Raw genomic sequence first — 26831 nt, forward strand, 5'->3', positions numbered from 1 at the left:
GGCAACTTTCTTTCCATCAGGGGCCATGTTCCTTCAGAGGTAATTTCTCAGAGGCCTCATGCAGTGATACACAATGTGCTGTCAGAAGGAGATCAAAAGCAAGAGTAGATGTTCTCCTCCAAGGAGCTAGAGCTGCCAGAGACAGCTGATGCCATGGAACCACCCATATCAGGAGACCCGAGGAAGCCTGGGACCTCAGGGGAGAGGACCACAGGTCTATCCCTACAGGAGGGGAATTCCACCTCTGAGGCAGAGGCTGGAGGACCACCTATGTCCTGTTTCAATGCAGACAAGGGCCTTGGGCAAGGCACAGATAGTCCTAGGAGCAGCAGTGAGAGAGCAACCAGTTCAGTCTAAAGTCACATACAGAAGTTCTGAGGAGGGTTTGCAGGCACAGGCGAGGTCAAGGCAGTCCAGAGGTCAGTTCACCAGCACCTGTTTTAGCAAGCATCAAGGCCAGTCAGGGGGCTGTCCAAAAGCATTATACAGATGGGTAGCCAAAATCTAGGAGCCTATCAGATCGGGTATCTTGAAAGCAAAGCCAAGGTTAACCTGGTTAAGGCACTGTTGTTTCCAGCAAAAAGCTGGCATTGGTGAAGCTGAATTTAAAGCCGGTTGTTAATCAGCACAGCTAGCTAATTAGGTCAGCATGTTGCTTTTAAGGGAGGCCCCATGCTGTGACTTCCTTTTGTTCTTTTGCTGCTTACATCTGATTCTATGCCGTTCAGAGGGATGGATTCCCCCCAGTCTGCGTCCAGCATCTGGGGAAGCTCAGGAACTGCTCGAGAGGGGCCCGGTTGCTCCTGCAATGTTTCCAGAGGAGGATGGTCATCCAAAGCCTCCTGTTCCTTGCTGAGCTCTGGCTGGGGCCCATTGTGCTGGCTCTCCCCCTCTTCTTTCCCAGATGAATCCTCCTCCAGGTAGGGCATGACAACTTAGTGATAGTGTCATCACTAGGGATGCTGGGGAAATCCACTGCAGACTCAAATGAGGCCAGATTCCCAAGAATCACATGTCCAGAATGCACAGCTGAATGCACAGAATGCACACCCCTTCACCTGGCACGTTCACCATAGTTTGTGGGATGGCTCTCTGGCTGTCTAAAAGGTGCAATAAGCTAATGGTGGCTGCCATTTGCCTACTGCAGGAAAATTACAGCCATAAATTGCATTGTTCATGGCATTTGTGGCCATAAAGCACTTCCTTCTATGTGAATTGCAGTGTAAAAGTTTCCCCTCGATAGGTGAATGGCGGCAGCCGCCATTTGCCTATTGCAGCTTTTAGACAGTCGGAGAGCTGCGCTGTGAACTATGGCAGATGTGCCAGGGCTCCAGGGAAAACTGTGGGGCCCTAAGTGGCCCGGATTTCCCCATGGCAGAGGCCCCCTGGACCAGACATTGAGGGGGTTCACTCATCCCTAGTTGTCATCTCAAGAGGCAGGCCAGCTCCTTTGAAAAGAAGTTCTTGATTAGAAGGAGGCCTCAAGAGGAAAGGACTCCTTGAGATCAAGGCTCTCCTCATGAGTAGGACTTCTATCCTGGGTTGGTATGTGAAACTCTTGCTATATAGTCCTTCTGTTTCAGCCTAGTCATTGTTGGAACATCTACCTCAGCTCCTAGCGCCTTGTATCATGTTTTCCTGACTCTGCCTTGTGATTACTGACCTCTGGACTCCTGCTTGACACTGCTTTTCGGACTACATTTCTGTTTGGCTGCTCCCGTATGTTTGGACCTTGGCTGCACCTCGGACCTCTCCTCTGGAAACTACGTACTTGACTGGTAACTCTGTGCTGTTGACCCGTGCTTTGGGCTTGCGCTGACGCTGAGCCTGATTCAGCCCTAGTAGAGCACCGGGGGGCAAGGAAGTAAAGGTGTGAGCTCTGAATCCTGACCATGGAGGGGCTGCTGAACCATCTTTCTGAAGGGCACTACGCCACTCCAGCCACCACACTCCAAGTTCATGTGCGCAGCTGCCAGCCTCCCAACCTCTCTCTCTCGTTTTCCTTGCCACAGCAGTGACAGCCGGTACAGGATCCAGTCACCACTGCCATGAGGGCAGAGAAGAGAGCTGGCAGGCAGGCACATGTGTGAGCTTGGCGGCTGAAGAAGCACCGAGTGCTGCGGCTAGAGCATCTTTCCAGAGGGATGCTGTGTGTAGTGGCTGCACTCTGTGGTTTGGCCTATGGTCTTTTTCATGCGTCAGCCTGCTGCTCTTTATCTTGTTCTTCTCACAGCAGCTGCTGGTTCAGAAAGATTAAAAAAGGAACAAAGACTCTACAGGGCACCAAGGGGTGCATTAAAAAGGCCAAGGGATGCATGAGGTGGGCTGTGAGTTGCCACCTCTGTTACACCTTGATTGTGTCTCTCACAACAACTGTGTAAACCCAAAGGCATGTGAATCAAGACTCTGTTGCCCTTTGATTTTACTGAGTTTCCAAGAAGTTTGAGATGGAGCAACCACCTTATAGCTCAGAGGTAAGTTTCGCATTACAGAGTGATGATGCAGCTTCTGTACTTGTCACAGAAACTGGGTAGCATAGGGTCGGGGTAGCAGCCTTGTCAAATGTGTGGAAAATATGGCCCATAATACATCCTGGGGCTGATGAGAACTACGCCATTTGCACCCCTGCTCTTTGCCATGATAGGCTACGTAAATACTTACATAGCCTATCATGGCTTGGCAGCCATGTAAATGGCCGCAGCCGGAATTCTGGCTACAGCTGGAATTCCGGCTGCGGCCAGCCCTGGCCAGCGGCTCTATGGAGCTGCCACGGAGCAGAGCCGGCCAAAGAGGATTCCGGGGAGAGGGACGGAGCGCCTCCCCCTCACCGCCAATGCCCCGGAACGGACGAGTGAGTGGGATTCGTACATCCCTAACTGTCCATTCCGGTGGGAAAACCATGGGGGGGGGGAGGCGATCCATTCCTCCCCCCCTCTGGAATCCTCTGCTCCACGAGGATTCCATGGAGGGGGAAACAGCTTGGGGGCCGCTTACCTTCCCTCCTGCCAGCCAGATCTGTTCGCCTCGTCCCTGCCGATCGCCTTGTCTTTAAAAAAAAAAAAAAAAAGGCGATCGGCAGGATGTGCCCATAGACGCAAATACAGCCATGAATCTTGCATATAAGCCTATGGACACATAGACTTAGATGCAAGATTCATGGCTCTATTTGTGTCTAAGTCTATGGGCACATCCTGCTGATCGCCTTTTTTTTTTTTTTTTTTAAGACATGGCGATCGGCAGGGAGGAGGTGAACGGCTCTGGTGGGCAAGAAGCAGCCTAGTGCCATTCTGCCTCCAGTCCTCCTGGAGCGGAGGGAAGTGGTCCAGATCCGCTGCAGATTCCTGAGGCCGGATTCCATTCCATTCCGGCCTCATTTGAATCCGCAGCAGATTTCTCTGACATCCCTAGTGTGCTGACGCTTTGTCACTGGGGCTCCTCAAACTTGGAAAGCTAGCTCCCTTGCAAGCCTGCCTCTTTATATAGATAGGCCCAACTGCTGCTGCAGTGAATCTGATTGGAGGGTCTTGTTTGAAAAGGGAGGCTGTATGTGAACTACTGGTCAGCGCTGGCTTCCAGTGGCTGAGAATGTAGATCACTCCCCCCCACACCCCCCTGTAATGGAGAGTCCTATTTAGAGTTTAGAGAATAGTCAATGAGAGACCTATTTAGGGGAGATCCTTTATTCAGTGGGTCACTGGAGGGGACAGCTGACAAAGGGTAGGTGATTTGGGGAGGGATGTGGTTTGCAAGGGCTGAGTCCTTTTTCTGTGTATTTTTTAAAAAACTAAATGATAAGCTGAACTCTTTAAGTGTTAAGCTTGGATCGACCCTTTATCCTGTGTGGGTTTTAAAAAATACACTAAATGATAAGCTGAACTCTCAGACTTGGGATGGATCTTTTTCTGTGCTTTACTTAATGACTGCTCTATAAGGCCTAAAACCGGAGCCTACACTGAGCCCAAACTGAAGCTAGCCTGCACTTCTTTTTGTTTATACGCAGATTCTTCCACTAGTTAGTCCTGTACAGTGGTTCTTGTCACTACAGAGCTCTGACTTGCTTTTATTGCACCTTGGGTTCAATTTAAGTACGTGGCTGAGGTTTTCTTCAACCACTCAGGAATTTCTGTTAGGGCAAGGCCGCAAGACCTGTAAGTTCTTGCTAGATTCACCCCCTGGGATCTAGCTCCCAGCTGTAAGTTTGTAAGAGGTTACCTTCTGGGTTTTAGTTCCCTTTGCTGTGCTCCTGTTTTGGCTTCAGCTGATAACTCATGAGTTGTAAATGATTACCTGCGATAATTTAATAGATAATTAAATAATTACACTTACCTTCTTCTAGCACAGGTGCTTAACTTGCTTGTGTGCTGTGCTATGTCACTGGGGCTGAGATGCTTCATCAGTGGGGCTCCTTATGCTCAGAGTCTTCTCGCACTCAACTCTATATGTGATATGGCGATAATAAAACAGACCTAATTTAAAGGACTGTTGTAAGGATTACAACAGATAATGTGCTTTGAGCAGTCCAGAAATCAGGGGTGACCAACTTCGGGAGGACATTTTCAGCACCCAGACTCTCCCCTCTACGAGCCACAATCCTCAGGGTGCCTCCAAATATGAGAAGAAAGGAAAAATTTCCAATTTGTTGCTGAAATTCACTGGCAAACTACAGAGCACTACAAGGGTTAAATCTAGCATTTTTGCAAGCTAAAGTTAACCCTTTTGGTGTTCTGTAGTCACTATGATGCCATTTTATTTTTTTTTTGCTAAAAAAATAATTGTAATTTCAGGGGGCAGAGGAAGGTGGCAGAGGATGCATGTGGCCCACAGCCTGTGTGTTGCCCACCCCTGAAATAAATGCTAAGTAGTAGGATGGTGATGTGATAATGATATTCCTTGGGAAACCTTTGTCTTTAATGCAAGTAAAGACAAGACTACTACTAGCTAAATTCTGCTTATCTATAATGATACATAACAGCACTTTTTTTTTTTTTACAGAATTATATAATAGTCATTACAATGAGCCCTGTTCAGATGTTTCCTCCATGCACTGAGAGAACACATAGAGGGGGAAGAGGAGCCATGCCCGTTGGCCCAGCCCTTGACAAGAATGCTCCCGCCAGCTCCATGCCTGACTTCTGCACACTTAGCAGTGAGTCTGAAGGGGAGTGTGATGTGCATAGAGTTGTACATGTGTGGGCTGCTCCCTGCAATCAGGAGTCCTGTGCAAATGAGGCTTCTGGCTGCATGGAGGAGCATACGTGCACAGTGCTGATTACATGTGGCACCCCCTTTCAGATTTGCTACTTAACATGTGGAGATCCTAAGCAGCCCTGGAAAGGATTATCAGGCGCCTTTCGTTCTGTCAGCCATTCATCAATGGGATCGGATTTCTTTGTTTCTGAATTTGCGCAAATGCACATTTGCACAATTTTGCATGTGCACAAATGCCCGCCAAATGCACATTTGCACAATTTTGCATGTGCACAAATGCCCTCCAAATGCTCATTTTCACACTTTAGCCTATAGGGGAAATGCACATTTTTGCCTGGAGTTTTATATTTTGCAATTTTTTCAAGGACAAAATTTGGGAAAGGTAGAAAGACAGTCTGCAAGTCCATGGAATCCACCCAACCGGGGAAAAGCCATCCTCTGTAGAATCCGGGGGTCAGATTCATGAAAATCCAAACTCATTTGGTTCCGTTGCAGATTTCTCCAACATGCCTAGTTGGAGCACGCCCCTCCATGTGGAGCAAACCTCTGAGCAGGGCTAAAGTCTGAGTCTGCTGCACACATTGCCTTTCATTTTTGCATAACCACTGGCTCATTATGGTTTTTTGGGTTAATCTAATGCTTTCCTTAAATCCAGTCTCTCCAACTGAAAACCTCTTCTCTTTCCCCCTTCACCTTCTCACTCAGATATGTGGCCTGTACAAGCTGTGCTCACTTTGCTGACCTCTAACACATTTCTTGGCTTCCTCCAGTTAACTAGAGTTGCATACTGTATATCATTTTGCCAGACTACCATCGTGGTGTTCCATCCTTCTTGCAGCTTCTGCAGCTTTCTAATTTATTATCTTAGATACTTTCCGGACCTCGCCAACTCTTATTCAATTACACTATAATTCTTTTCCACATTACGGAGTGGTTTATATTCCTTTCATTTTGCATAAACAACACTAAATCTCTTTGCTTTCTGTCTGTTTCATTAAAGACTGATCACCGTTTTTCTTTGTTGTTCAACAATAAATAGCTTGGCTTAAAATATCCATGTGAATGATTTTGTTCAATAGATATTGAGTGTACTCATCCCTTACTTTACATGTTTATGGTGATTTTAAAAAAAATCATGGTCTTTGCAGAGATAAGTTCTTTACAGGACAGCCACTTCTTGTCGCTATAAAATAGCTGGCCAGTTTTTACATACCTTGGTGGGAAATGTTCATATGAAAAATAAGGAAAGGTCTCAAAGATTATATGAAACTTTGATTTTCTAATGAGGGCATTGCTCAGTCAGGCTATACAACACATTTCTACCTACTGTGCTTTGCGGGAATCGTGTCCTTTTTTCCCCTCACTGCTTTTTCATCTTGCTCTTTAAGAAATGTTTTGAATGTACAAAGCTGGGTACTGAACCGTTACAAAACTGGGTTGAGTTCTAGTTCAAGTAAATAAGTACATTTTAACTTTCTGGTTCCATTCTAATTCAGACACTTTTTAAAAAGGGTGGGGTGGGGTTGATAAATGGTTCAGCCCCTCTGAAGTGGTTTTGAACCAGTTCAGATATGTTTCATACAGACAAATGTGGATCCACTCTTACCATTGCAATGTCACTCCTATAAATGAATGCAAATATAACTATGTTCTTTGGGAAAAGAAAATTTGATATGCTATTTGCATGCACAGATACAACTTCCCGAACTCTGTTCACCACATTTTCAGGTATGAGGTAAGCCAGGACCTGGGAACCAGGAGTCAGGACCAAAGAACAAGTCATGACCAAGAAGCAAGTCAGATATCATGACAAAAAAAAGAGCAACCAAGGATACAGGAACATAGCAGAGCCCAAAAAGACCTTTTAGCCTTCTTATAGTCCTTCAGGAGGATTCAATGGGCAGCCTTGGTGAGCAAAGTCCTTTTTATTTTCCCAGGCATTTTAGCTTTCTAAATTTTTATCTTTGCTGTTTTAAATCTGTATTTTAAACTCTTGCACTGCTGCTAGATTTTATTGTGGTTGTATTGTTATATTGTGGTTTTAATGTTCTATATATTTTAAATTGTTTTATTGTGTGTTTGGTTTTAATTTTTGTGAACCGCCCAGAGAGCTTCGGCTACTGGGCGGTATAGAAATGAAATAAATAAATAAATAAATAAATAAAATAAAGTCAGCCCAGGGCCTGAAGAAGCCCTGAGAAGCTGCCACCTGCAGTTCAGTGGTTCACCACATGGGGCAGCTGGACACAGATTCAGCCATTTCCTGACTGTACTCTGCCTCCTGCACTGACCTATCTGCTTATGTTCCAAACGATGGACTTTTTCCAATCAGAAATATCTGTGGCTATTTCAGAGAATGACTTTGAACTACTCCTCAGTGTGCAAATCCCAAGATACAAGAGATGTTCAGTCAAAGCAAAGCCCACATATGCACTACTGCCTACCTTTTTTTTTATCACCAGGTCTCGATAAAAATGAAACATTATCATAAGGATTCCCTTGGGGGTTCCAGCCACGATCCATTGAATCCAGCATTCTCTTTCCAGTTCAGAACATCTTCAACTTCATTCAGTGTTCCCAAATTCTAGGATATAGAATTTCATCTCAAGCGCTGAATTCAATTTCAGATAAGCTTTTGTGGGCCACGTTCCTCTGATGGGTGGGGCCAAAGACAAAAGGGGGTGTGGCCAAAGGCAAAAGCAGTGGGAGCAAAATACCACCATATTTTAACTTAAAGCTATTACTGCTAGTAACTAAGCCTTAGGAGAGCCATTTTGAACTTTTAGAAAGGGGCAAAAAAAACTGTGCAAAAGCCGGGAAACCACCCAACTACCAGTGGACAGGGGAAAAAGAGATGTGGCCCTCCAGGGAACCAGAGAGCCATTTTGGAACCCAGGTGGACTGGATTTCGCCTACAGGCCTGAGGTTCAACACCCCTGATATACAGAGAATGCTTTCAATCTCTATTGGCTCTTTTCAACAATTCATAATGTTACAAACCTCTGGCATGTCCACACGTAAGTCATTCTCTTCTAAACGAGAAGTCCTAAACTGTCTAGCCCTTCTACATGCCTGGTGAGATGGTGCACCAAGAAGAACAAATGGATTTGTCATACATTACCATTTGATCACTTGAAGCACATAACAACTATTTGTCTTCATTGTGAAGATTTCAACTTACTAGAGACAGTTTCAAAAGAAGCAGGTAAATATACTTCCACCAAATGGATTGGTATATCCTCATTTATGTGGAATTACTTTAGCGACTAAAGGCTCGTTTGAAATTGTCAAGGCCTGATACAGGTTCAATTTATAATCTGATCTGTACAGTACTGAACAGGATAGCAAATTTTCTAGAATGTGAAATACAGCTTGATAAACAGGTTTATGAGCATACTGCTTTCCAAAGTACCAATATTTTGCAGGTTTAAATACTCCAAAACATTATGCCTGGCACTTTGTTCCTGTGGCTAAAGAATACAAATTACAGTGGCATGCAACATTGTTAACCCTAAATCATCTTCACAAAATTGACCTAATGGTGTAATAAACAGAGAAGCTAATCTACAGAAGTTTATGCAGCAGCACAGTATTTCTTCTGAATAAAAGGACGTATTTGCTATGAAAATATCATGCTACTAGTTAGGACAGATGGTCTGCCAAAAGCTAAATGGTGAAGCCTGAAAGCTGCAACTTGCGATGTGTCCCAGGATTCTTTGTAATTGTCAATCATCGACTCTTAGAGTTTGAAGGGACCATGGAGATAATTTAATCCAGCTCCCCATTAAATGCAGAAATCTTAGCACTACCGCATCCCTGGCAATTGGCCGTCTAGCCTCTGCTTAAAAACCTCCAGCGAAAGAATTGCACCACTTCCCAAAGCAGCCTGCTCCGCTGCTGAACAACTGCTACTGTTCGAAAGTTTCTCCTTAGCTGAAATCTGCTTCCTTGCAATTTCCACCTGTTGGTGGTAGTCCTGCCTCCTGGAGCAACAGAGAACAATTCTGCTCTGTCCTGTGCATGACAGCTGTTCAGGTGTTTGAACCACTGCTGTCATGTCTCCCCATGATCGTCTCCTCAGGCTATACATACCCAGATCTTTCACAGGACTTGATTTTTAGTCCTCTTACCAACCTGGCATTGGTTGGTAAGAGCACTGCCAGAGCACTGGCTCTGGATGTGCTCTAGTTTGTCAATGTCCTTCTTCAAAGATGGTTGTCCAGAAATGGTCCCAGAACTGTGCAGTGTGACCAGCACAGAATAGAGTGGAACTATAGCTCTGGTTCAGGCACTTGCTTGAATGTGTCAGGGCCAAAAGGGCACAGGGGTAAGTAGACACACACATACGCAGTTCCAATATCTTCATGCATGTGGGCTCCTCTTCAGACATACCTGTGTTCAGCATGAATGTCTGAAGAGGGTTTCTAAGCATGTTTAGAACTCCCTCCCTAGGGAACTCCGCCATGCCCCCTCTTTAATGAGCTTCCGCCACGCATTAAAAACATGGTTGTTCAGGCAGACATTTGGGGTGGGTTAGGGTATTTTTTATGATGTTTTGAATGTAGAATTTTATTGTTTTAACTGTTTTGTTGTTGTACATCGCCCAGAGTGGCTGGGTGACTAGCCAGATGTGCGATTAACAAATTTAATAAATAAATAAATAAATAAATAAAATGTTTTACCATATGCAATTTAAAAACCTCTGTACAATCAAGAACCCTGCTAAGGCGGAATTCCCAATCCCAAGGAGACTTCTAAGCTTGCTCCCCTCCAAGCATGTTGCTGCGCTATTCTTGATGCTCCTTCAGATATACAATGACAATATTATAGCTACCCAACCCACATTATGCCATGTCAATTTGGTTATGTCCATCCAAATTTTCAAACTCATTAGAAAAGTATGAAGAATTTTGTTGCTCTCCCATTCGTGGATTTTGTTTATCATGAGTTTCTGTTTGGAGTGGACTTTCATCAGTAATTTTAAAAACCTGGATTACAGTGGAACTCTATACATATTTACTTAGAAGTAAGTCCCACTGAGTTAAATTGGATTTATTCCCATGTAACAGTATATAGGATTGCTGCCTTAATGTTGGGAATTATTAGGAAAAGCCAGTGTGAGAGAGTCAGTGTGGTGTAGTGGTTAGAGTGTTGGACTGGGACTCAGGAGATCTGGGTTCTAGTCCTTCCTCGGCCATGAAGCTCACTGGGTGACTTTGGGCCAGTCACTGACTCTCAGCCTAACCTACCTCACAGGGTTGTTGTGAGGATAAAATGGAAGGGGATCATATAAGCCACCTTGAGTTCCTTGCAAGAGGAAGAAAGGTGGATATAAATGCAATAAATAAAATAAATAAAAGGGTTGTATATATGAGGGCCAGTGTCATAATGCCTTTATAGAAATCTATGGTGTGACTGTGTTTTTGGAATACTGTGTACAATTTTGCTTGCCCCACCTGAAAAAGGATATTTGAGAGTTGGAAAAAGTGCTGAGAAGGACAATAAAAATGATCAGGGGGCTCTAATATTTTCCTTATGAGGAAAGGTTAAAACATTGGGGGCTTTTCTGTTTAGAAAAAAAGACCTAAGGGGGACAAAACAGAGGTTTATAAAATTATGTATGTATGGAGTAAGTAGATACAGGGAAATTTTTCTCATTTTCTCACAGTACTAGGACTTAATGTCACTCAACGGAATTGACTGCAATAGGTTCAGGTAGACAAAAGAAAGTGTAATTATCTGCCACATGGTTGCTAAATAAAAAGTGTATTCAAATCCAGGGAGAGGACGTTATGTTAAGATGGGGAAGAAAGAGTCATCGCAATTAATAGGACTGTGCACAGACCCCTCAATCCGCTTTGGATGGCGCTTCGGATCATCCAAAGTGATCCCGATCTGCTTTGGACCTATTCGGACCGCTCCTGCTCCGACTCAGATCCAAATCCAAAGCAAGATTCGGACATCCGGATCTCCCGTTTTTGGCATTTTCCCATTGACTTGCATGGGAAAACACAAACGGTCATAACTTTTTTTAGTTTTTACGATACAGGCATGAAATTTGGGGATCTCTCCACCCCCATGGAGAGGAGGCCACATGCACAATTTCAGACAGTTTGGCCCAGTGGGTTTTGTGCTAGGTGGAGTTAAAATCTGATATTTTCCACAGAAACTCTCAAAGCAAAGAGCTGTAACTTCTCCTTGTTTCCACACACGCACGTGGCACCTCGGCCTCTCCCAGCCCCCTCGCCTTGTGTTGCCCACCCCTGCTCTAAGTCTTTGCTTTTGTGGCTGATATTTAGAGGCTGGGTATAAGGGCAATTTTGGGCATGCATTTACAATGCCATAGTCAATACGGGGATGGGGGAAGAGAGAGACCGCGCAAGTGAGCAAAATGTAGCACTGAATCAAATTTTCATGAAGCTCATTTTTCATAGAAAAGGGGACATTTGAGAGGACCTGCAGTTTTCTCCAAAAGAAAAACTAACTCGGGGGTAGGGATGTACGAAAGTCACTTACCTTGAACGAAATTTGATTTGCGGTGGGGGGGAGGCGCTCCGCCCTCCCCCCCGAAATTCTGGCCGAGGGGGAGGCACTCCGTCCCTCCACCCCCGAATCCTGGCTGGCCGGGCCGTAAATGGCGGCAGCCGTAGCCGCCGCCGTTTGCGTCCCTACAGTCAGCCGTGATAGGCTACATAAATGTTTACGTAGCCTATCACGGCTGAGTAAAAAAACAACAACCGCGTGTACGCAAATGGCGGCGCCCATGGGCGCCGCCATTTGCATAAGCGCGGGGTTTTTTTGTTTTGTTTTACTCAGCCATGATAGGCTACGTAAACATTTACATAGCCTATCATGGTTTTTTAAAAAATCTAGCCGTGATAGGCTACGTAAATCTTTATGTACATCAGGAAAAACTTCCTGAGTGTCAGAGCAATACGGCAATGGAACCAATTACCTGGGGAGGTGGTGGGCTCTCCCACACTGGAGGCCTTCAAGACGAGGCTGGACAGCCATTTGTCAGGGATGCTCTGACTTGGATTCCTGCATTGAGCAGGGGGTTGGACTCGATGGCCTTGTAGGCCCCTTCCAACCCTACTATTCTATGATTCTATGATTCTATGTAGCCTATCACGTGTTGTTTTTTTTTTTACTGGAAATGGCGGCGGCAGCAGCCGGTCAGAAGACCGGCCGCCGCCGCCGAACCGCTGCCAAACCACCACCGCAGCCGCCGCCACCAGGAGGATTCGCCCAAGGTAAGTCCTGTCCCGCGGGGGCAGACCGTTTCACCACCAATTTCGGGGGGCCGAATGCGCTGGCATTCAGCCTCCCCGAGATTCGTGACGAAATTCTCTGACATCCCTACTTGGGGGGGGGGTTGCCTTTTGTTGAGAACTTAGGATCCCATCCCTGCCTCTTGGCAAAGCACTTGCAAATATAGGGGGAGAGGCGGTGCTGTACAAAGTACTGCATGCCCCACTTTCCTAGAGGTTATAATTTTGCCCATCATCGATTGATCTCTGAAAGATCACCTAATGGGGAGGGAGGTTACAGCTGGTGAACTATGCTGCAAAAAGGTACCCTCCTCCCTATTTCAGCTCAATAGTATGTAGGGGCTTTTTTGGTAATACACCTACGGTGCAATCCTATGCATATTTAGACAGCAAAAGTCCTATAATTCCCAGCATTCCCCAGCCACCCATGCTGGCTATGGAATACTGGGAGCTGTGGGACTTTTTCCTGTCTAAACATGCATAGGATTGGGCCCTTAGAGAAAAGCATCCAGTGCATACAAAAAAAGACATGAAAAGCCAAATTCTGACATGGTATACTAAAATGCAATTAAAGCCACTGTAAGGGTTTTTTATAGCACGTGGTTTCAAAGTCAAGTGGGAACTAAGTACAGCACACAAAAGCCCAGGCGCATGCACAGATCAAGGGTACATTGGTCTCTATATCAGGCTCGATGCATTTTCATCATGATCTATTTTGACTGTGAAATGTGGCTAGTAGTCAATATTTTACACAAATAAAGTGAAAGTGACCCTAAATTCAGCTATGACGAACTGCGCTAAGTGTAAAATTCAAAGGACTCTAGGAAAGTAAGTTCAGCTCCATCAGCACGTGGCATGGAGCTAAATCATTTTGGCATGTGAAAGACATGTTATCTGAGTACAGAGAAGCTTTGTTCATTTTTCAGGTTTTGAGCTATGATTAATATGCACCTTGCCATTCTCTATCTGATCTGCTTCATCTAAGATGACAATAAAGAGCTACAGCTCACTCTGCAAAATAAATAAAACAAAACACAGAGCTGTCACATACCTTGCCTCTCCTCTGTTGTACTTTCACTTGATAGACAGACCAGATCTGATCCATCATGGTTAAAAGCCAAATCAACAGCAGAACTCTAGCCACAACCTTTCATTATTCCAGAAGTACTTTACACCATTTTGGATATGTGAAGGGGGATAGATGTTGTTTCAATGGGCTGTATCCAAGAGTGTCATTTGGTTGGCGCAAATGACATTGCGCTAGTGAAAACCAAGTTCCAAACTATGGGCAGGGGAAGAATCCAACTAAAGTTCCACTTGTGCAACTGATTGCACAACTGCTTGTAAAACTTAGGTTTACAAATCAGTCCATTAGCACTTGTGCAACGGCGTGCGCAGGCATGATCAGAAAAGGCAGCAGGGCTCTGCTACTGCAGCAAGTGGATTTAGGTACGTGAGCTTTTGCCCGTGCTGAAGTTGTGTTACCCTCCTGTCTTTTTTATTGTCGCTGGGGTCACTATATCCTGTTTTTCTATTGTTTTATTGTGAGCTGCCTTGAAATGTTTATTAAAACAGTATAAATATAAAAAATAAATAGAGAGAATAAGATGCAAAGATTTTGCTACATATGTTTCACAATCTATTAGTGGATAAGGGATAATAATGGGATGTGGATTTATTATTATTTTTTTATTTATTGAATTTATATCTCTCCTTTTTTCCTCTTGGAAGAAACCCAAGGCAGCTTACATTATCCTCCTCCTCCTCTTCTCCATTTTATCCTCACAACAACAACCCTGTGAGGTAGGTTGGGCTGAGAGTCTGTGACTGGCCCAAAGTTACCCAGTGAGCTTCCATGGCCGAATGGGGACTAGAATCCAGATCTCCCAGCAACCAGTCCAACACTCTCACCACTACACCACGCTGGCTTTTCATCCTATAATCTTAAGCACACCTGAAAAGAACATTAAAACCAAAGGAAAACTGATAGATTCAACACATCTTAAACTTTCAAACACAACTGCTAATTTTTGAGAGAGAGTGTTTAATAGTAGCTTGATCAGCACATACATGAATATTACTTTTTCATTTTATATGTTTATATACTTTAACAGCAAAAGGCATTCAATTAAAATGATCATATTGATTTGAGATTAATTATAAAAGACAAAGGAAATAAACTAGCGACAGTGGAATCTCCAAAACTGTATCACCACCATTTTTCCCTGACCAAAATTAAGCCTACTCTGAAGACCATGCCGTGATGACTATTAACCTCTGACATTTCTACCAGCTTTTATAGAGAAGGCCATAAACACAGATACCTCATTTCAATGTGTTTACAGGCCATAAACGACCATGTTGTAATTGTGTAATTACCTTGGTAAAATGTGTTAAACATGATTTAATGAATGGTTATTTCTGGTTTTTAACCACTTTGGAATGGGTACTCTTAAAGGAAGATAAAGAACTTCAGAGTTTATTAAGTACAAACCACCAAAGGACTGTAAAAAGAGGTGAACAGTTTTAACCAGAAATTTTCCTAATGTTGGAATTACTTATTTGTACACCGATTGTCCCCAGAACGGATATACAATTTATGCCATGTTAAATACTCAATATAATGTCACAGAACTACTGTATGATTTTAAACTATTATCTTTGTGGCTGAAGTCACACTTGTTTAAATTTAAAACAAAGGTGGCTACTTTGTGAAGTAAAAAACCACGTGGTCAGTACTTTCCTCACTGAAATGGAAGAGAGGGGAATCTTATCCTGTGCTTCAAGCCTTTTTTAAAAGTCAATTTTTTCAGGATTCCAGATTCCACATATTAATTTGTAAAGGACAAGAGCCAAAGATAGAAAACTTCCATGTAAATAGCCAGGGTCTTTCTGTACATTTTTGTGGTCAATAAATGCCTGTTTAGTTCCCATTTGTCACACAAATTCAGCATAGCTTCACACAAGGAAGCAGTTTAAAAGGCAGGGATATCATAGGCGAAATCCAACATTACACAAACACTAGTTTGCTTTCCTTCATAGTTCATACTACCACACTGTTTAATTCACTGCAACATGTGAAACTCCAGTATGCATGTCCTACCTCCACGGGTTCACTAAAAAGAAACAAAAAGAAAGAAGGCAAAACAGGGCACTGAATTGCATAAAATTTCCATTTGCTAATTTATATGTACAGATGCCAATTTAGAAATAATTACTATACTTTAAATAGAAAAAAACCTGTTTTCCCTTTTAATGCTCCTTTATCTTTAGACTGGATTTGGACTGGAACAGCCCTTCAAATAAAGAATGCGCAAATAGAGGACAGTTCTCTGACAGCCCTTCAGATATTGTCTTTGGTAAAGTAGGACACCTGGCCACCCTACATTTTGCACAGAATAGCTCTAGTCTGTTTCTGTGAGGCGTGAAAGCACTCTGTTTTGTTTGAGCCAATGAGCAGATGTATTTCAATAGCATGAATAGCGTAGTTGTATAGTAACCTAATTCAGACTGATTCTATGAATGTAGCAAAATTCAAGGCTTTTATTACTACAGAAATGTGAGCTACTGGATATTACTGTTGCAGTGCAATCCTATACATGTCAATTCAGAAATAAGTCCCTTTGAGTTCAGTGAGGCTTACTCCCAGGTAAAAGGGTATAGGATTGCAGCTTTAAGATTTGTTGTTGTTTATTCGGTCAGTCGCTTCCGACTCTTCGTGACTTCATGGACCAGCCCACGCCAGAGCTTCCTGTCAACCGTCGCCACCCCCAGCTCCCCCAAGGTCGAGTCCATCACTTCCAGAATATCATCCATCCATCTTGCCCTTGGTCGGCCCCCCTTCCTTTTGCCTTCCATGTTCCCTAGCATCAGCATCTTCTCCAGGGTTTCCTGTCTTCTCATTATGTGGCCAAAGTACTTCAGTTTTGCCTTTCATATCATTCACTCAAGTGAGCAGTCTGGCTTTATTTCCTGTAGTATGGACTGGTTTGATCTTCTTGCAGTCCAAGGCACTCTCAGAATTTTCCTCCAGCTCCACAGTTCAAAAACATCTATCTTCCTTCGCTCAGCCTTCCCTATGGTCCAGCTCTCGCAGCCATAGGTTGCTACGGGCAATACCCTTGCTTTAACTATGCGGACCTTTGTTGTCAGTGTGATGTCTCTGCTCTTAACTATTTCATCAAAATAAAAGATTACCCTTTAAGATTACCCTTTTAAAAAATGGTCTCAAACCATTCTTAAACCATCTAAAACTCTTTGGGAGACCTTCAAACCAAGCATTCTGTGGGTCAGTCCAAATGGGATGGGGCAACCATACATGCCTGGGGTGGGGTCTATTCTTTACACAAAAAGGAACACTTAAGCAGATGGGAAGCAAAACCCACTACTCCTCTGTGCCAGCATGCTCCGCAGCTTATAGCAGTTTTCTTCACCCTGGCTCTAATACTGAAGGGAACCAGACAGGGAGAAAATTGGTTCAAGAAATGGAACTCAGCAAAGTCAAGTTTCATATCCCTCTCCTGCATGCTTCTTTTCATGTAAAAAGGAGATTCCCCCACCTGCTTCTGCTTTATCTGGGAACTGGGAGAGACACGTGCATAAAACACGTGCAGCCACCCAATTCAATCTAGTTTGATTCTGTTTTTCTTCTTTAAATTGCTCTTTCCATATGAACAGTTTTAGCATCAGCAGCAAATGTTTATGGATCAACTTGAAGCTTGTTCCCAGAACATCCGCGTGAACTTTTACGGGCTTAAGCATGGATTTTGCCATTTTCAGTATTTGCTTACCAAATTAAAAATATCATTGTGCATAGAAGCTAAAAGCTATGCAAAAAAAAAAATCCCACAAAAACCAGTTAGGTGGCGAATCCAATGCATTTTATTGCGGTGCCTGCTTATCGTCTTAACTTGCATTAATAAACATAGAGTATTTAGCTTAATCCTCTTGCTGCAGTCACTTGAAAGCTTCAGCCTGCCCTGAACGCAGAGATATTTGAAAAATTGCAATAATTAAAATAGATCTAAGAAGGCTCTTTCTCCACAAGGCCAGCTCTACCATTGAGCAGAATGAGGCAGCTGGCTCAGGCAACAGTGGTGGCAGTCCCTGCACCATTCCCCCTGAGCCCCCTAAGTTAGCCTAACCTGTACCCCCTAAGCTAGACTGCTGTCTCCAGCCATGGTAGAAGAGTCTATTCTGCCACAAGTAAGATTCAACTGCCAGGCTAGTTGCTTTTTGTCATGGAATGGGGGAGGCAGCATCTTGTTCTTTGTCTCAGGCAGCTAAACGTCTTGGGCCAGCCCTATCCTTGGAACAAAGAAAGATGTGGGCAGCAGGACAACAAACTATGTAAGGTTGTTGAGCTAGAGTTGTTCAAGGAATTTCTCTCTGTCCTTGTAAAAAAAAAGAAGTAATGGTTCCCAAGAATATAATCTTAAAAATTTAATTTCCTGTTGTTCTCAAGGACCACTGCAGTATTAAATGAAGCTATACAAGCTACGAGAAATCAGAAACCTCAATCACGATGTGAGGAAGAACAAATAGAGCCTTTTACATTCATTTATTCACTGATGGCTATGTTCATGGTGAATATTCATCTCATTCCATCAAAGAAGTAGTGTGATTGGACATATCTTTCCCTGTCAATGTGCCTCTACCTCTGCAGTAATAATAACTCTTGAAACTAGGTTGGAGATCTTTTCATTTTGTGCATGAAGGAATTATATATCCTCTGATGGCTTACTATGGGAATCATACAGGCAAGAACGTAACATTAAAATGATTTTCAGTTCTCTACATAAGGCAAACAGGAACTGCAGGTGAGACAGACTGGAACTACAAATCTGGCTTATCCCTGGGTGGCAAAGTTAAATGGGCTGTACATTGATTGTCCTATTCTGTTAAAGGAAACATGTATTCAATCATATTATATCAGTGGTACTGCAGTCAGTGGGTTACAAGCTTCATTAAGGCCTGCGCATTTTCTGATGCAGAATATGGTAACTCCTTGTGCTTCATTTCAATAGTATTCACACACTTAGTTCAATTGTTCCCATTAGTACTTGTTTCTTCTTTCTGGCAATCCCATGCTCCCTTGCAGTTAGAGAGCTTCCATATGAGGCTTTATTGTGCAATCCTGACTCATTCACATAATTTTACAGGGGGTTCAGATGACAAGGGCTTCAGTTTGCAGCCCTCCTGTGTTTCCCCACTCCTTCTTTCAACTTTTTTTCTTCCTAAAAGAAAATGTATTAAGGAGATAAAAAGGGAAGGGCTGCCTTTTTACTGATAGTGTCGGGAGCCCTTCATCCAGAAACACCCTTAGAAAAAGAATATGGAGAAAAACAGTTGATAGTTAAGTCCAACTCCTTGCATGACTAAGACTCAAAGCACACATTATTTTAAAGATGTAGCATTAAAGCAAATGGATCACAATTTGCAATATATAATACAAGCATATCACAGGCCCTGATCCATATTGGGAAATCCATCGTGATCCATAGTGGGGAAGAGAAGGACTCAAGTACCCCTAACCGCCCATGCTAGGGTCATGCCATATTCTGTTCAGCCAACTCATGCCATATTCTGTTCAGCCAGTCATTTATCTGCAATCCTTATGCATTTATTTGCCACCTCAATTTGAGCTGGAATGATTAAGTAACACACCAGTTCTTGTTTTTCAGCTGGTATTACATCCTCAGCATATCCTAGAAGAGGATAGAAGATACATGTATAGTAATTAGTACTGCGTAGTAATAATTAGTGTGGAATTTTAAGGACTGAATATAAATTATAATAAATATAATATTCAAAACCAAGAAAATTTCTACACATGTTTGGCATATTTATTGCTCATATCCAGCCCTAAAACGCAAGCTAGCTAACAAATTCCAGACATGATTTTACATTTTGCAAAGGGGGATGAAGAATGAACACTGGTGCAGTAAGGGTTGGACCTCGGGGCCTTGCCGCACGGGGGGCGGGGGGAGATGACCACCCAGAGAGTGGACGGTGATGAGGACAGCAGGAGCCAACTCCATTTTATTCCTGTAGTCAGGATGGTGCTATGATTTAAGTGAAATGAAAACGCAAAACTGCACATGCTCCATCGTGAATCCATCGTGATCCATAGTGGGGAAGAGAAGGACTCAAGTACCCCTAACCGCCCATGCTAGGGTCCTCTGCACTCACTCTGAATTAAAAAAGAAAAAATGTATAGCTGCCAGCTATGTTTTTAAAGTACTGTGTGCTTTGGGTCAGAGAATGAGAGCAGAACTCCATGCTAGGAGAGAAAGACAGGGGTGGGGTCAGGGGAACTTGAAGAGTAGAATTGGTGAGTAAAGGGTATTTAAGCCTTCTCTCACTTCTTATTCCCCCATGCAAATGTCCTCCCAGCCCCTTTTAAATCATTATTTCCCCCAGCTAGGAGCCAAAAATGGAAGTAAACATGGCTGGAGGAAATACATCCTTGGGGTGGGGGTGACATTTGCAGGAGGGAATCAGCAGACTTGGAAATGGTTAAGCCCATTTCCTGCTCACTTGCTGTTTGTCCCTGCAAATGACCTCTCCTCCCATATTGCTGGCTGGGGGTGATGGTAGTCAGGGCTGGGGCCTGGTCCAGCCAGGATCCACACACACAACAGATTTAAGGATTCCAATATGACCCAAGTCCACTCGTGTGAAAGAAAGACAGAGTTTATTGATGGAAAATGGATGCAGGTAGAATAAAAGAAGCCTTTTATTCTGAACCCTTAACTTTTGGTTCAGTCACTCTGGTTCCCAGAGGAGTGACGGGCACCGTCCCATGGAGCTGGTTATCTCAGCAGGTGGTGCGCCTTCCCCCTCTCAGATGAGAACAGGTAACAGGCCAATCTTCTCAGGATTTTATAAGGCTGGTCTCATCAGTCAGAAAACACACACATTCACCCTTCCCTTCACCCAGGTGGAGAAAGGGGGGCCTTTCTCTTGGCAAGAAAAGAGTTTTCTCATAGTAAAGAAAGAAACATCCCTTATCGGTTAAAAATGTACATAGTGTGAAGAGTGACTACTGTGCATTGTTTTAGCTTCTGTTGGTAGCAAAAAAGCAGGCCTTCACTGTTTGTGAAGACAGCTATGAGAACCCACTCTAAAATCATGAAAACTGCCAACTGCTCTAGCAAAGTATAGTAATGCCATTAAATACTGCATTAAATACTGCATATCTCTGGGTAAATTCACACCTGACTGCCCGCCATTCTTCAGAAACCAAATCTAATACAGCTGGTCCCAGACCTGTTGCAGCCTGAGGCAAGGAATAAGATGGTGCCCCCTCTCCCCACCCTGCTATTACACAAGCTGTCTGGACTGGCCACTAAATCTTACTTCAGTGCTGGTGACAGGATGTCACCCTCCACTGCACCTGAGCTTAGGGGATGCAGGACAAATCGCATGGCACACACAGCCTGTCCTCCAACACCTTGCCACTGCTCTGCACCACCCAGCGCCCTCTGCCTGCGGCTGCTGCTTCACACTACTTAATGGTAGGCTGGCCTTATTGTCAACCAGCATATCTGAAGAGCACCAGGTCAGGAAAGGCTGCATGAAGCCAAGCCCCTGATCCTTTGTATCAAGAATATCTTGCAAGTTAGCTCATACCATGTAAGCTATTATTGTGTGCCATATAAGGTCAGCAGGATTTTTTTTTAATAAAACTGCTTCACAAAGAATATATTCAATTTCTTTTCTTTTTTAAAATCAGACCAACACTTGAAAGGGGCCCCTGAAGGAAAGATGATAGTCCAGAGTCTTTATGAAGCTTATAAACTACCAGAAATGAATCACTGATAAAAACAGGATGGAGTAAAACAAGTCTTCATAGAACAAACCAGTATGTAATTGAAAATCAGTATCTCTTTCCTGCCTTACAACGTGTGAAATCTCCCCTTCCCTAGGCTATTTGAAAATATATTTTTTCAGCCAAAACAGAAAAGGACTCATAGTCCAGCTTTGAGAGACATAACTTTTCAAGGACCAGTAAAAAACCAAAAGCTCAGAACATAATTGCTATTTGGTTTGTGTCTGAGGACAACAACCCTGGTTTTATTTCACATTATACCCTTGAATGTCCCACAACATTTTTCTGCCTATTTCATTTATGTGTAAAATGACTACAATCATACATTTAGGAGGTTCTGTAAATGGTTTATGCTCTTTGTATTTGGAGTAAGGTCCATATTTTTAAAACACCAAACTGTAGTTATTATATCTTAATTTGGCAAGAGTCTGCTGCTGTTTTGTACATTCTAATCTGTTCAGATTATTATTTGGTGAAATCAAGATATCAAAGCAGTCCAGCACCCAGCTAGAGAAATACAATCAACAGAAACTCAACAAGAGCAGCACAGAGACAGGACCACAGTCAAGAAGGTGTGATGATGAATGTCTAGGGAAGACAAGAGCATAAGAGCAAGAGCTGTTTGTAAAGAAGACTTAAGAACATAAGAAGAGCCATGCTGGATCAGACCAAAGGTCCATCTTGTCCAGCATTCTGTTCACACAGTGGCCAACCAGCTGCCCATGGGAAACCTACAAGCAAAACATGAGTGCAACAGCACCCTCTCACCCAAGTTCCCCAGCAACTGGTGGACATAGGCATAATGCCTCTGATACTTGAGGTAGCATACAGCCATGAGGACTAGTAGCCATTGATAGCCTTCTCCTCCATGTATTTGTCCAATCCCCCTTTAAAGCCATCCAAAGTGGTGGCCGTCACTACATGGCATGGCAGTGAATTCTATAATTTAACTATGCACTGTGTGAAGAAATACTTCCTTGTATCTGTCCTGAATCTCCCTCCAATCAGCTTCACTTGGGGATGACCCCAGGTTCTAGTATCATCAGAGAGGAAGAGGATCTGGGAATTGAATAGAGTGCCTCTTGCAGAGATAAAAGAAGAAACCCTGGATGTTAAAATGCCAGTGCAGTTGCAGATTAACACTTCCCAAGCAAGCACGTGGTGCAACACACTTCTTTTTCTCCTGGAATCACCTTTTACGCTACAATCAAAGATGACAGCCTTGCACTTTGTGCTATGTATGTGTACCCTGATCCTATGCAGAATTAGGCATACCTAATGGTTTTCAGCATGTGTAACCCTGAGTAGGAGTTTATTTGTTTATTTATATATTAAATGTTTTTCCCACCACCCCTCCAAGAAGTTCAGGGAAGTGATGATCACACAGACGTGCACACTCACACAAGAGACAGTGTGGTGTACTAGTCAGAGTGTTGACCTAGAATTGGGAAGACCTGGGTTCAAATCCCTACCCAGCTATGAATCTCCTGGGTGACTGTACAGCAGTCACCATCTCTCAGCTGAACCTACCTCACAGGGTTGTTGTGAGGATAAAACGGGGAGCTCCTAAATGGGGAGCTCCTTGAAAGAAGGGCAGAATAAAAATAAATAATAAAATCACTTCATCTTCATGACAACCCTACCAGGTAGATAAGGCTGAGAGACAGTGAGTAGCCAAGGTTACCCATTTAGCTTCCTAGCTGAGTGAGGATTTGAATCTGGGGCTTTCCAGTCCTAAGGATGGCAGTGTCAATTGGGAGCACCTGAGTTCCATGCTCTTAGCCTGCAAGTTCTTATGCAGGTCCCTGGGAGCATACAGCAAATTTGTTTCAATTGGTTTGACCGGAATGTATCCAATTTGCACCTTCTAGAACTTAACGCAGAGCCAAACACAGTCTATAGATCATACATTTCTGGGCTTGTGAGACGATTCACACAACAACACAATGAGTATGAAACATGCATGTATTCGAAAAACTCACATGATAAAATTTGTACGTTTGACACATATTCACAAACAGGCTTTACTCCACAGGACAAGAATACATACATTTCAAAAATGCAAAGAACTGATGTGTACATTTGGAAAAAATGTATATAAAAATCTGCACAAATTTTCAGGTGGGAAAACCCCACAACAACATGAGTCAGAAGGAGCTTTGAGGTGGGAATCAGAGAATTTCAATGTGCTCAAGCTTTGCTGATTTGCACAACCCTACCTGAGAGACAGCCCCGCTGGCTGAACACAGTGCGATTTACTTCGGAGTAAACATGCACAGAAGAATTGCGCAGTTAATCCCTAAAGCAGATACAGAATCCAGACGTTAAAGTCCACTGTTTAACCACTGTTTGACCACCCTGACAAGACCATGACAGGGTAGCTCAAAGGACCACAACTAATCAATGTAACCTTGAGTCCAGACCCTTGACTTTCTCAATAAGATAAACTCACCTTGATTTGACTCTGGTGTCCTTGACAGTTATTCTTCTGTTAACTTAAGCTTGACCTGTTTTATTGAAATACCAACGGTATAAAAGTTCCTTGCTTGATAACTTCATGGGCTCCTGCTTCGCTGGTTTAAGATTTCCTTCGTCGGCTATAAACATTTCCTAAAGTGGTTTTCTCCCCACAATCAGTAAGCTGAAGTGGAATCATTTCTCTTTGTAGCACTTTCTGAGGCTAACAGTCCAACAAATGCCTCTTTTTTCTTTTGAACAAAAGCGAGAGAGAAAGCCTGCATCCAGCAAGGATCAAATACAGCTACAAACAACGTATAATCAAAATCTGTTGTCGGCATGCTGCACTTCTGTAAAAGCACTTCCATGCACATACACATTTGAAAAGATTTCAGGACAATTCTTTTCCTTGGGTTTTTCTTTTGTGTTTTCCCTTACTGCAGCAGACCAAAGAGTTTTAGGGGGAAAGTGGGGAGCTGGAGAAAGTGGCAATGGAACACCATAGCACTTGTTAAAGCAGGTGGACCCCACTTGCGTCATTATGATACTTTGGGATATTTTATCCATAACACTGGGTTTTTCTCCTCATTGCATTTTCTCAGGCTTTTCTTCTCGTGGCATCTTGGCTGTTTTCCAGATCTTCCTCTCCCCACTTCCACCTCAGCTGTTGGCATTCTGCCTCATTGTTCCATCTCTTTTTGACCTTGGAACGCTCAAGCTTAGCTTCAAGTGCACATGCTTAGAGCTCTCCCATTCTCATTTTACTAAAATCCATGCCAGAACTAGCACATGGCGCACTTGGGCAAATGCCATGGACCACTGCCAGAGCTAACATCCAGGGTCCTTTATTGCAAAATACATTCCAATGTAAAGTAAACCCCTTGTCATGGTTCCCCTCATGATATGGACCCCCTGAGCAACTCCTTAAGGATCTCTTGCCTCCTTAAGGGTCCCACCTTCCTTCTTTTAAACTTCCCCTTCCCAATAACATGGGTTTAGGCTGTAGACATGGGGTGATTGGCAATTCAGACACTTGGGTTTTAACTACAACAGTTTACTAGTAAATTAAAGCAAGCAAATAACAACTAAAGGTGTTTACACAATAGATCTGAGTGATACAAAAGGCACTGAAATAAAAAGAAGGTTCCAAAAATTCAAGTTCCTCTACCCTAGCTGCATTTAGACTTCTCCAGGCTGCTTCTTCCTGCGCTCTCTTCAGGCTCTGGTCTTCCTCTCTCTCTCTCTCTCTGGTCCTCTCTCTCCGGTCTCTCCTGTTATATCCCCTCCTTGCCCCAGACCGAAAGTACTGTTTCAAACCTTGAGAAATGAAACCTAACTCCAGAAAAAGAAATTATCCAGGGAAATTAAACTACCCCTCCCAGCAACAACAAAAACACGCAGGCCTCTAGGCCTGACTTTTTTCTTTTCATTGCCTCTGTAGTAGGGATGTACGAAAGTCACTTACCTTTTGCAGCTTTGATTCACAGTGGGGGAGAGGCGCTCTGTCCCTCCCCCCGGAATCCTCCCTGGTTTGGCTCTGCTCTGCAGCGGCTCAGCGGAGCCGCCGGCCAGGGCCATACGCAGCCGGAGTTCCGGCCATGGCTGGCTGCTGTGGCCGCAAATGGTGGCTGCCGTAGCAGCCGCCATTTGCGTCCTGCCAGGCTGCCGTGATAGGCAGGCTATGTAAGTATTTATGTAGCCTATCACAGAAAGCGCAGCGGCGCAAACGGTGTAGCAGCCGCCGTTTGCACCCCTGCTCTTTGCTGTGATAGGCTACGTAAATACTTATGTTGCCTATCATGGCAGCCTGGCAGGACGCAAATGGCGGCTGCTATGGCAGCCACCATTTGCGGCCACACAGCCGGCTGAGAGACCATCTGCCGTCGCCGCCGCCAGAACATCCACCCCAGGTAAGCTTCATCCCAGGAGGGATTCCGCGAGGTGGCGGCGGGTGGGAGGCCGTTCCACCATGGGTTTCGGGGGGCCGAATGCCATTGCATTCAGCCTCACTGAAATCCGTGGCGGAATTCTCCTCCATCCCTACTCTGTAGGCCTCAGTCCTTCACCTCTTACACTAATAACCCTTTCTCCACCACCTCTAAACCAAATGAAGTGTATAAACTTTACCATACGTAACTCATGCCATATTCTGTTCAGCCAGTCATTTATCTTCAATCCTTATGCATTTATTTGCCACCTCAATTTGAGCTGGAATGATTAAGTAACACACCAGTTCTTGTTTTTCAGCTGGTATTACATCCTCAGCATATCCTAGAAGAGGATAGAAGATACATGTATAGTAATTAGTACTGCGTAGTAATAATTAGTGTGGAATTTTAAGGACTGAATATAAATTATAATAAATATAATATTCAAAACCAAGAAAATTTCTACACATGTTTGGCATATTTATTGCTCATATCCAGCCCTAAAACGCAAGCTAGCTAACAAATTCCAGACATAATTTTACATTTTGCAAAGGGGGATGAAGAATGATCAGTAAGGGTTGGACCTCGGGGCCTTGCCGCACAGGGGGCGGGGGGAGATGACCACCCAGAGAGTGGACGGTGATGAGGACAGCAGGAGCCAACTCCATTTTATTCCTGTAGTCAGGATGGTGCTATGATTTAAGTGAAATGAAAATGCAAAACTGCACATGCTCAGACTTCCTTTTTTTAATCAGCATTGGCAAATAGAGTTGTTGCTGCTATAACCGATGAGGAATGTAGAAGCAGTTGTAAAGCATGGGATAGCATGGGGCTTGGGGGGGGGGCAAAATGTTAACTGTTTGCTTCACAGATTAAGTAATACACAAGGTTATCTATTAAGATTAAGTAATACACAAGGTTATCTAAAGGGCTCCCATAATACTTTTAACTCTAGGGTCTAAAATCACCTACTGCACCACAGGACAGCGCTTTCCCTTAATAATTCTACAAACAATTCCAAAATAGTAAGAACTGTTCTGCAACAACCCAGAGGACAGCTGGCAGGTTGAAATTTATGATATCTTGGCCTGCTTTCATGAGAACAAATAATACGTTCAATCCGCAGGAGAAAAG

At 43.6% G+C, this 26831-nt stretch overlaps 1 long non-coding RNA gene across 1 annotated transcript in view; it reads right to left on the reverse strand.

The window, feature by feature from the left end:
• Positions 1–24441, reverse strand: part of LOC146357693 (uncharacterized) — a 141712-nt gene extending 117271 nt beyond the window's left edge. The window contains exons 1-2 of the long non-coding RNA XR_014786818.1: positions 23765–24441; positions 4327–4435 (exon numbers count right to left, since the gene is read on the reverse strand). This is a non-coding gene — a long non-coding RNA (uncharacterized LOC146357693). The remainder of the gene's footprint in view (positions 1–4326; positions 4436–23764) is intronic.
• Between the last annotated feature and the right edge of the window lie 2390 nt (positions 24442–26831).

This window comes from Heloderma suspectum, chromosome 1 (assembly GCF_057233095.1).
Source record: "Heloderma suspectum isolate Gila_16-S chromosome 1, 16-S_ref, whole genome shotgun sequence".
NCBI lineage: Eukaryota > Metazoa > Chordata > Lepidosauria > Squamata > Helodermatidae > Heloderma > Heloderma suspectum.